The sequence below is a fragment of the Macrotis lagotis genome, chromosome 1 (genome assembly GCF_037893015.1).
Source record: "Macrotis lagotis isolate mMagLag1 chromosome 1, bilby.v1.9.chrom.fasta, whole genome shotgun sequence".
NCBI lineage: Eukaryota > Metazoa > Chordata > Mammalia > Peramelemorphia > Peramelidae > Macrotis > Macrotis lagotis.
Genome location: NC_133658.1, coordinates 924,413,271 through 924,425,439, shown reverse-complemented (window position 1 = coordinate 924,425,439; position 12,169 = coordinate 924,413,271).

Here is a 12,169-nt window from a genome sequence, read left to right as displayed (position 1 = left end):
TTTTTCTGTACTGTTACTCAAAAAGCATTTATCAAACACTTTAATATTCCAGTCACAGGGCTAAGCACGGAGGATTCAAAAGCTAAAGACAGTCCCCATCTTAATAGAAGAGACAATTTGCAAAACCCTGTGTGCAAACATATATACAATGATAAATAGGAAATTTTAAAGAGAGGCAAGGGATAAGGAATATAAGGGACTGTGAAATCCCTCCACATGGATAGTGAGTTGCCCATGTGTCAGGGTAGAGTTTGCACCAGAGAGGAGGATGAAGGAGACAGCCTCTGGCATGGCTCCTGAAGACTGGCTACTCATATGTACTCATATGGGCTACAGTGAACTGAAGTGTGATTAGAAACAGAAGAGAGATTTCTGAGTGATGGTGGCCAAGTGAGGGTTTGGGGATGACCATGAGGATGTCACTTCTCCTCCTGGTTCAGGGTTTGTGGGTATACTAGGAGCCTCCTTAACCATAGAGGGCTTCCTAGATAGGCCTATTCTAGGGAGAATCTGCTTGCTCTGAGTATGTGGAGGAAATGGAGTTAAAAAGCTCAAGGATACAGGAGAAGTTTGTTCCAGTGATGCCAATGGAAGGGAAAGGCCAAGGAGGGAAGGGTTTAGGAAGGGTAGAAGTTTTGTGAAGGGCAAGGGATTTGTGGCATCAATCAGTGATCCTATTTCACTAAGATTAGAGGGACAGGAGGTGTGAACTTGCTGCCTTTTGGACTGAGCAGGCACCCCTGGACCAGTCTTACCCTCCAAGGTCCTGTGGTACAGAGGGCCGACTTGGGAGAGGGTTCTAGGTAACAGTACTGGGCAGAGACCATTAAAAACCTAGAGACTTGTTCTTCTGGAGGTGGTCTGAATTTACATGTGGATCCAATACTTTGGTTTCTTACAGAATTAAACAGAAGACACTTCCCATGGACAGCATGGCATAGTTGGTCAAGCAGACCTTGTGTCTGAGGCTGAGTTTACTTCTCTGGCTAGACCTTTGTCTTCAGCTCTGCCCTAGCAGCATTGAATCTGGGGCTCAGAGCCTTTTTTTCTTTTGAGGTGTTTTCCTGGAGGTGAAATATTGTCTCAGGTCTTGGGAATTTGGTGTCATAGTCTTGAAAGAGGGGCCTGGTGCTGAGACCCTGGGCCTCTTAGAGAATTCTCAGCAAGATGTTCTCCAGCTCTTATGTCTCAGAGTAGAAACAATGTGGTCAGGCTTTAGTGGGTGGAGGTCACAGGTCCAATTGACACATCCTGAGGACCTCTCTTGGACTATTCTAGTTCCTGCTATCTGCTCAGAAAATTCTGGAACATTCAGGTCAAAGGTTCAGCATGGCCTTGCTTTGTCTAAGTGAGGCCCAGGGTTAGAATGGTGTGGGAGAGGAGGGACACTGTGTGAAGGCCTTTGGCACAGAAATGTCCTTGGAATCAGAGGCCATCCATGTACACATATGGTGGGACACTGATGGGAAGTTTGCCATCATGAGTGGGCAGATTTTGGGAAGAGCAGGAATGGATGAGGACAGGTCAGTTTAACTGAAGGGGCATGGGGTTTTGAGAGGTGTGGAGCTGGGGTGGATGGGCATGTGCAGGGCTTCTGTGACCTCTTTGTCCCCTTAGTCTTGTCTACTAAACTCCAAGCCCAGGACATTTGCACCTTCTGGAGAAACAAGCTTGTGACCTCTGAAATGGAAAATGAAGGTTAGAGCAGCTAGATCACCAGATCTGGAGACAGGCAGCCCTGAGTTCAAATCTGACCTTATATACTTACTGACTGTGTGCCCTTAGGAAAGCCACTCTTTGTCTGCCTCAGTTTTCTCAATTGTTAAAGGGGAATGTTGAGCACAGAAACTTCCCATGTTTATGAGGATCCCATGAGATCTTTTTCTAAGTGTTTAGCTTAGTAACTATCACATGGTAGGCATCTTATAAAAGCTATTTTTATTCTCAATGACTGTGGTGATGATAAATTCTTGTCCATGAGGTCCAAGTCCCAGACACAGATTTTCTTTTTTCTCTTTCTCTAGATACAAACCCTTTATTATTTATAGAGTTTATGTGACTCATTCAGTGTCACACAGATGATAATTGGGATATGAACCAAAGACTTTACCCCTCCAGGGATAAAGATCCAAGACTTTATTCCCCCCCTTCCCCAATTCGTAGACCTTTTTTCTCTTTCCCTATGATCTCAACAACTTTCATGCATTCATTTATGAGCTTGATATAGAGGAATCTCAGGACCATATAGACAATCTGATTTTTCTCCTGTTTCAATTCCAAAACTCCAACTGGATATCCCAGAGATACTTCAAACTCAATGCACTGAAAATGGAACTCATTTTTTCCTCCCCTCAACTTTCCTGTGCTTCCTTATTTCTCTACTGCAGGAAATATTTTGGAGAAGGCCTTTAGGAATTCTCTTTTTACAAGTATTTTTATTTTTTGAAAGAATTATTTATTTGAGCTTTATAGTTTTTCCCCTAATCTTGCTTCCCTCTCCCATCCCCAACAGAAAGGCAGTCTGTTAGTCTTTACATTGTCTCCATGGTATACATTGATCTCATTTGAATAAGATGAGAGAGAAATCATATCTTTAAGGAAGAAACATAAAGTATAAGAGATAACAGAATTACATAATTAGATAACTTTTTTAAAAAAATTAAAGGTAATAGTCTTTGGTCTTTGTTCAAACTCCACAATTCTTTCTCTGGATGCATATGGTATTCTCCATCACAGATATCCCAAAATTGTGGCCAGGTGTTGCATTGATGGAATGAGGAAGTCCATCAAAGTTGATCATCACCCCCATGATGCTGTTAGGGTGTACAATGTTCTTCTGGTTCTGCTCATCTTACTCATCTTCAGCTCATGCAAATCCCTCCAGGCTTCCCAGAATTCCCATCTCTCCTGCTTTCTAATAGAACAATAGTGTTCCATGACATACATATAGCACAGTTTGTTAAGCCATTCCCCAGTTGAAAGACATTCACTTAATTTCCAATTCTTTGCCACCATAAACAGGGCTGCTATGAATATTTTCATACAAGTGATGTTTTTGCCCTTTTTCATCATCTCTTCAGGGTATAGACCCAGTAGTGGTATTGCTGGATCAAAGGGTATGCACATTTTTGTTGCCCTTTGGGCATAATTCCAAATTGCTCTTCAGAAAGTTTGGATGAATTCACAGCTACAACAACAATGTATTAGTGTCCCAGATTTCCCACATCCCTTCCAACATTGATCATGGTCCTTTCTGGTCATATTGTACATTCTGAGAGGTGTGAGGTGGTACCTCAGAGATGCTTTAATTTTATTTCTCTAATAAGTAGCAATTCAGAGCATTTTTTCATATAACTATGTATTGCTTTAATCTCCTCGTCTGTAAATTGCCTTTGCATATCCTTTGACCATTTGTAAATTGGGAAATGGCTTTAATGTTCCAGTCACATGGCTAAACACTGACAGTTCCCACCCTAACGTAAGAGACAATATGCAAAAAACTGTGTACAAACATGCTGTATAAAAGGATAAATAGGAAATTATAAACTCTGGGACCCATTTACAAGGAGCCCTCCAACCCTCATGTCAAGTCTGAACCCAATGAAGCCCTGGAAATCTGGGTGACAGTTGAACAGGAGAAGGTCCAGCCCTGGGGACCAGAACAGATGGCGGGATCTTGGTTTATGGCATCATAGGACAATTTTGGAAGGCTCAATGTAAGGTGCTATTGTGAGTACCATGGGAGGAAACAGGAGGCTCCATGGGAGTAGGCTACACATGGAGGGATGACCCTGGCCCAAGGGTAGAGAGTTAGGATGGGAACCAGAGCAAACTGTACTCCCAAGTGTGAAGAAGTTTCAGCATCTGTCCCCTCCAGGAGATATCTTACCCCCACCCCACCCCCACCTCAAGCCTTTGGGATCATGTTAATACCCTTATACTAAGGTAGGGTAGCCATGGAGCCATGCTGCATTTTATGGACCTCAGTCCAACCCTACAGAGGACATGCCAGATGCCACCATTTCTAATGTTAAAGTGGAACCTCAGCCTGGAGGATAGGGCAGCTGGGGCACATTCTTCTCTGTTTCTTCATCCAGGGGACTGGAGTAGGGAGAGAACTGTATAACAGAAAATAAAATAATCTAGACTTCCTAGGATTTGAGTTAAGTTCTCCAGGAGAGGGGAAGGACAAAGAGGAGTCACGGGAGTCAGAAGGAGTAAGGGAAATCCATCCTAGGCTAGCTAACTTCCCTGCTTTTCAGAGAAGACTCTAGGTTCTTTGCTTTTACCTTCAGACTCCCTTGGCAAGCCCTGTCTCTCAGCCTAGTTAAACCCCATGGTGGTCTTGGGAGGAATCGTGACCTGCCTGTTTCAGGGCCATCTCCATGGATGAAGATTTCTCTGTACATAGATGGAGAAGAGACATCTGTGGGCAACAGGGAATTCACTCCAAATGGAGCTTTGATCCATGTAAACATCGAACAGATTGAAAAATATAGATGCTGCTATCATCTTGGAACAGACAGTCCTGACTTGGCCCTGCCCAGTGATTCCCTGGACCTGATAATATATAGTGAGACATAGATACAAGAATAGCTTCCTTGCCCCAGGACTAGGGATTTGGTATCCTCAGTGGGAGGGGAGAGGGATTGGAGGAAAGTGAAGAAGGGAGAGAGAGAGAGAGAGAGAGAGAGAGAGAGAGAGAGAGAGAGAGAGATGGGGAAATGTTTCATTATTTCATTTTTATAAGGTTTTAGACACTGGGATATAAAGAGAAGTTAAAAAGGTAATTCCTACTCTCACAAAACTGATAGACTAATAGGTGAAAATTACGTATATAGAAATTGTGTATATATATATATATATATATATATACATACATAAAAATGTTTATGGGTGTATGTAGTATGCCAAAGAAGAAAGCATGGACAAGAGAGCACCCCAGGGTAAGAAGATGACTGGCAGTGGGGAAGAGAAGTCCAGAGAGGGCGAAGTAGGTCATTGCCTTAAGGAAGCATGACCAAGGTGTCTCAGGAGATAGTGTTTGGATTAAGGAATCTAATAGGTCAGATTAATTTTAAGAGACAGACTTGTATCTCTGACCTGGAGAGAAAGGAAGAGACATAAGAGACATTTTGTCTCTCCCTCAGTTTGGGGCCACGTGCTCCATGAATATAGAGCCAATGCATGATGATTTATCATTGTCATCTTTCTCATGGAGCCGTGGCCTTGGAGTTGGGAGAAGGGGAGTTCAAATTCAGCCTCAGACACTTGATACTAGTTGTGTGACCTTAGGAAGTCACTTTATCCTGATTACCTCACATCCAGAACCATCTCCAGTCATCCTGCTTCATATCTGATCACTGGACCTAGATGACTCTGGAGGAGAAAGTGAGACTGGTGAATAGCACAACACCACCTCCCTCAAATTTGATTGACAGGTATGTCATGACATCATGTGGACATGGAGAATGAAGGATAAACCTCATGATATAGGAATACAGGAGGTTCTCTCTAAGGTGACTAAGTATGACCAGATAAGGAAGACCTGACAGAATTGGGGGCAATATCTCCTCACCTACCTGGGTCCAAACTTAGTTCTTGGTCATGACAGGAGAATGTTTGCAGAACAGGCAAAGGGACAAAGGGAAGAATTTTCTTGGTTCATTTATATCTGAAAACTGACCTCCACTCACCATCCCTTTCACTGTCTCAGCATGCAGAAGTATTTTGATCCCCATTGGCTACACCTTCTAGCTTCTTCCTCTTTTTTCCTTTTGGCTTTTCTTGACCATTATCACACCCATGCTGTCAGTTTGCAGGTTAAAGGGCAAATTCCTTGGATGCTATTGCAAATATTTATAGATATTGGGATCTCTATTTTTATATTAGTGAATTCTCAAGATTCTCTTCTAGTTGAAATTCCATAATCCTAATTATTCTACTCCCCTTCTTCATCTTTTTCTGTTTCTGTCTGTCTCCCTTTATTGTTCTCTATTTTCTTCTTCTTTTTTCTTCTTTTGCTTACATGGAGATGACTTCAGCAGGAGGAAAACAGTTCATTTTCCCAACTGCTAACATCTTGCTGTGGCCCTGGGTCCTCCACACTTATCAGAGACTCAAACAGGGAGGGGATGATGGGCTTTGACTCTAGAGCAATACTCTTACTCCTCATCCTCTCTTCCTTTCTCCCTCTATACAATCTATACAGATTAGTTGGCAGGGATCAGTCATAGGTGAGAGTGGAAGAGATGACACTGGGAGCTCAGAACCTGGAGGACCTTCTCTAGCCCTTAGGTACAGGATTCAAGTCCTAGTGATCACAGACTTTGGCATCTCAGGACTAAGCCTGTTCCATCATCCTCAACTTGGATAATGCAGTCTCACCTTTGGTCTCCACATTTTCACTGATTGTCCCCACATTATACCCAGATGCTTTGCCTTTTGTTTTTTTCTCAATGACTAAATCATTATTTCCCCCCTTTCTCATAATGGTGTCCGATTATTCAGTTTCATGGATTTTCTTTGAATACCCAAGTTTGGAGACCTCCTGAAACTGGCCTTTATTTAGCTGAAAAAGGTCTTTAATTGAGCATCAAATAGTATCTTCTTAACTTTTCAAAGAACTCATATTATCTGTGACTGGTCTTGCATTGCAACTTAGACATAAACCTTTCTTCTTACTTTAAGAAGCAGGAGAGACCCCAAAGCATACTCATTAGCTCCATATAGATTACTGATGGAAGGGATCCAGTTGTCTCTGACTTATTTTATATTGACTCTGATGGAACTGATCTAGCCATAAGTCTAAACCCATGAGAAGATTCTGATGCTTCTGGCAAAACCCATTAACCTTGAAAGTTGTGAAAATTCAATGTGGCTTTTATTAGGTATTATGTTATTATTTTAACTACCCCAGAACAAGGTTTCGAACATGTTGATGCCATCTGGTGAATGTGTGGGGAAGGTGGGAAAATATGTAAAGGAATGAGACTTGAAACATCTCAAATGTCTTTATTGGAATGAAGACTTGCACTTGCCTGTAATGCATTCCCACCCCATTTTACTCACTTTCCCCCAATGCAAGTTATCTTTATTTATATCTACATATAGAATTATACTTTGACAAAATTGAAATATGTAATAAATTAAATGAGTAATGTTTACTGCCTGAAACCATAAGTTTTAACAATTGAAATAAATCAAACTTCAATGTAATTAATATAAACAAAATTCCAGCAAATTGTACCTCCATATAAGTACACTGTCTTCTTCCTTTCCTTTTTTTTTGGCTTTTGCAAGGTAATAGGGTCAAATGACTTGCCCAAGGTCACACAGCTAGGTAATGATTAAGTGTCTAAGGCTGGATTTGAACTCAGGGGATGCGCTCTATCCACTGTGCCACTAGCTGCCCCTTTAAGTACACTGTCTTATTTATTTTTTATTTATTTATGAATTTATTTATTTATTCAGAAAACTTTGACCTTGGCCATAAAGAGAATCAAATCTGTTTCCTCTTTGCCTGCAATTCCTTTTTTTTACAAATTGACATCAGAATTAATAAATTGTGCTTTGTATGTTGTAAAAGTTAATTTTTTGGTTACTTAAAATATAAATATTACTTCCAAACTGACAAATCTCTTTAAAATGGCAAGGAAGCAGGTCAATAAGAAAATTATGTTTTCACTTGTAAGTCATTTGGGTAGAGAGCATATTCATGATAAAAGTTTGGTAAGTTCACTAATTGAACAAGTAAGTTTCTCCAGTACACTGTCTTCTCAGAGGAAAAACCCAGTAGTATTCCAATAACTAACACAGATGGGCAAAAAATGACTTTGAAGAATATATTATTGACATTTATCATACATTTAAGAAATGTGGTTAAAAAGCAAAAAAATCTGATAATTGCATCATAATATGTATTGTTTTCAAATAGATTTGGTAATTTCTTTTACAAAGTTAAATTTCAGCCCTCTGTAGGTAAATCCCTTAAAATTTGAATGACCTTATGGTATGCATTCTGTAAAATTCAGTAAATCAGAGTAACAGTAGGTCAACCACCTTTGAGATATGTTTTCTTTGTTTAAAAACAGACTATTAAAAGTACAAAATTATATAAACAAAATCTAGATTTTGTATACCTGACTCAGCATTTGAATGGGCAAAAAAAAAAAGATAATAGTTTGCCATTTCCTGATACACTGCACTTCATTACAATATCAATTGAAAAATCTCCATTGAGTCCCCTTTAATACAGAAGATAAGACCTGCATCAAGAGTGCCTTATTTAGCATTGTGAAAAGAAGAATATTTGTAAGTTTTTCTACTGTGAGTACATTTACATTTTCTTCATGGAAGAGAAGGGTAAAAAAACCTCAAAGTGCAAAAAATTTGCAACATTTTACTGAAATATAATATGGAAGTCAAAGTTATGTATCTGCTAAATATTAATTCTATTGCCAACAGGCACCAAGAAGAGGTAATGATGAGTAAAGATTAAAATATCCAATAAATCAGTTCTCTGTCTGATGGTGCTGGACTTTTAAATCTTAAATTGAATGAGCATAAAGAAAAACCTTGTCCTTTCACACATAAAGTATTGGGGTACAGTTGCGAGGGAGGAAGGGAAACAATAGATAATGCCTTTTCTGCTTCCTCTGCACAGTGTAAAATTTCTTATTCAGAAAAAATGTGTCTGTAATTAATTTCAGCGTTTCTTCTGTTTACTAAGATTCTAGAATTCTCATCTCTATTGTAAGGGTTGAACTCAAATGTCAAGATCTTTGAGTTCCATCACCGATCTCTCTGTCTATTAATGTTTTCTTCTTTCTCAAACATTCTGAAATCACTTGGATCATTGTTCATTTTTTTCTTCTTCCCTTATTTATTGATATGATTCCTAAACATGTATGTCATATTCCACCATTAAGGTCCAGGAAGATTTTATTTTAATTTTTGTATCTTTGGAGTTTGTTTCAGAGTCTTACTATTAAAAGGGGTTAACAAAAATTTGTTGAATTGAATCAGCCATCTATCTTCTTTTCTTCCTGTACTCATCATTTTTTTTTTTTTTTAGATTTTTCAAGGCAATGGGGTTAAGTGGCTTTCCCAAGGCCACATGGCTAGGTAATTATTAAGTGTCTGTGGTTGGATTTGAACCCAGGTACTCCTGACTCCAAGGCTGGTGCTCTATCCACTGTGCCACCTAGCCACCCCCACTGTATTCATTATTTAAGGTATCCTGCAAAGACCATGGAATATTCCATTTGGAAGGTACCTCTTGAGACAGAATGATGTTTATTCCCTCTTTCTCAGAACAAGGCCTCTATCATTCTTGTTTGTTTTATTTTTCCTTTCTCTTCATTAGTTTTCTCTAGACTTCTTGCTATGCCTAGATTGGTGATCTACCACTTCCTTCCCAAAGAAGTTGAGAAATCCTGTCCCTGATCTCCTCTCTATATATAGGAAAAATAGTTGTGAAGAAGAAGGAATATGATCAGCCCAAAAGAACTGTAATTATCCCTTCCTTGTCCAGTTCTGTTAAGACTGATACACATGTGATTTATGTCCCCTCATTCATTCCTCCATGGCTGCCTCTTTGCACATACTCTAATCTGCTGTACCCCTCATTTCCCCTCTGGTCTAGTTTCCCTCTTTCTTTACTTCCAACCAACAACACCACAAAACCACATAGAATGCTTCTATTTATCCACACTTCTGCTTCTGTGCCTCTTTGAGAAATTTGTCTTTTCGAGAATCACAGGTCTTTTCCTTCTGATTGGAACAAAGGGACACGATCATCCTCTGCCATTTTGGGAACTTATTTATCTCTCCAGGATTCTCCTGATTCCTTAATAAAGTTATGAAATTTTTCTGACAAGTCATTGCCCAATTGATAAAAGGTCAAACAGGCAATCTCAGATGAAGAAATTTAATTCGTCTATAGTTATAGGGAAAAAAATTGTTCTAAATCATTATTGATTAGAGAAATGATTATCCAACCAACTCTGAAGTACCACCTCACATCTATTAGATTGGCCAATATGACAAAAAAAGGAAAATGATCAATATTTGAGGTAAAACTGGGACACCACTGCATTGTTGGTGGAATTGTGAATTCATCCTTACTTTCTGGAGAAACTATTTCAAACTATGTCCAAAGGGCATACCCTTTGATCCAGCAATACCAATACCAGGACTTTATCCCAAAGAGATAATAAGAAAGGGTAAAAAACCAACAGGCACAAAAATGTTTATAGCAACTCTTTTTGTAGTGGTGAACTGGAAATTGAGAGGTTGCTCATCATTTGGGGAATGGATGAACACACTGTGGTACATGAATGTGATGGAGACCTGTTGTTCAGGAAGAAATCATAAGTAGATGGACTTCAGAAAAAATCTGGAAAGATTTGCCTGATGCGATGCTGTGCGAAGTGAGAAGAACCAGAAGAACATTGGACACTTTAACAGCAACATTGTAATTTTATTTATTTATTTATTTTAGGTTTTTGCAAGGCAAACTGGGTTAAGTGGCTTGCCCAGGGCCACACAGCTAGGTAATTATTAAGTGTCTGAGACCGGGTTTGAACCCAGGTACTCCTGACTCCAGGGCTGGTGCTTTATCCACTGTGCCACCTAGCCACCCCTATCATTGACTTTAAAATTTTTTTCTATCTCTTATTTTCCCCAAATACACCTCCAATTATAACTAAGAATATATAAACAATTTCTCTTCTAAGGTCACATATCTCTTTAGAATGGATTCTTGAATATAGTGTAAAATGTTTTTGTCAGATTGCTTTGGAGTTTTTCTGTATTCATGACCAAATGAGAGTTTTTCCTAAAAATTTAAATTATCTGATTTATCAAACATCTTGTTAATTAAATTTCCTTTTTTCTCTATTGCCCAGTCTGTTCCATTAATCTCTTCCTTTCTTATTTAGCCAACCTAAATGATGCCTGCTGCCTAATAGTATAGTTTCAGGTCTAGAAGTTCTATCACTTTGTCCCTGCTTCTTTTCATTCTTTTCTTCAAGAAGGAAATTTTCCTGATCCCTTTCTCCCTGTGATACCCAATCCTAATTTTCCTAATTCATATGCACATACATGTTTATTTATTCTTTTATGTGAATATATTTATATATTCACACAATTATCCTATATACCTATATACAGATCTGATATGCATATATATGTGTGTGTGTGTGTATATTTGTGATCCTATTCATTGCCAATTTACACATACTATTTTTTGACTTATAAGCTGAAAGTTCTTGAGGGAAGGGAATGTTTCATTTTTCTCTTTGTTTCCTCAGCATTTAGAACAGAGTCTTTCACTATCCTAATAAATGATTGATTGAGTCCAGGATAACAGACCCCAGGTTACTACATTCTCTGTCTGAAGCCTAGCTGTTTCACTTTGTCACCCATCTACACGAAAATTTCCACTAGCCAGGAATGATAAGACAGACCTTGTGTAACAAATCTTTAATACATTTGTCATATCCTGAATTATTGGTTTAGTTTGACTCCTTGATTCCTTATTCAACCTCTGTCCCTTGCTCTTTCGCATTAGACTCTGGGTCCAAGTTCTGGAATCAAATAACTAAGGGGGATTATCTTCCTATCCTAGACAAAGGCAATCAGCATTGTGAGCAATGACTAGGCATGTTCGAGTTACCTCTCTGTGGGAAGCTAGGTGGTGCAGTGGATAGAGCACTGGCCCTGGAGTCAGGGGTACCTGAGTTCAAATTCTGCTTCAGACATGTAATAATTTCCTAGCTGTGTGACCTTGGGCAAGCCATGTAACCTCACTGTCTTAAAAAAAAATTTAAAAAAAGAAATACTTCTCTGAAAAAGCTCATATAACACATTTTAATTGAAACTATATCATTAATATTTCTTCACTTTATTAAACCTGGACATTCAATACCATTCCATACAATATATACCTGATTTGGGATGGTTATTTTCTTTTTTAAAATGTATTTATTTATTTTGAATTTTACAATTTTTCCCCAATCTCACCACCCCCCCCAGAAGACTGTTAGTCTTTACATTGTTTACATGGTATGTATTGATGTAAGCTGAATGTGATTAGAAAGAAATCATATCCTTCAGGGGAAAAACATAACGTATAAGAGATAGCAAGGGATGGTTATTTTCAAAG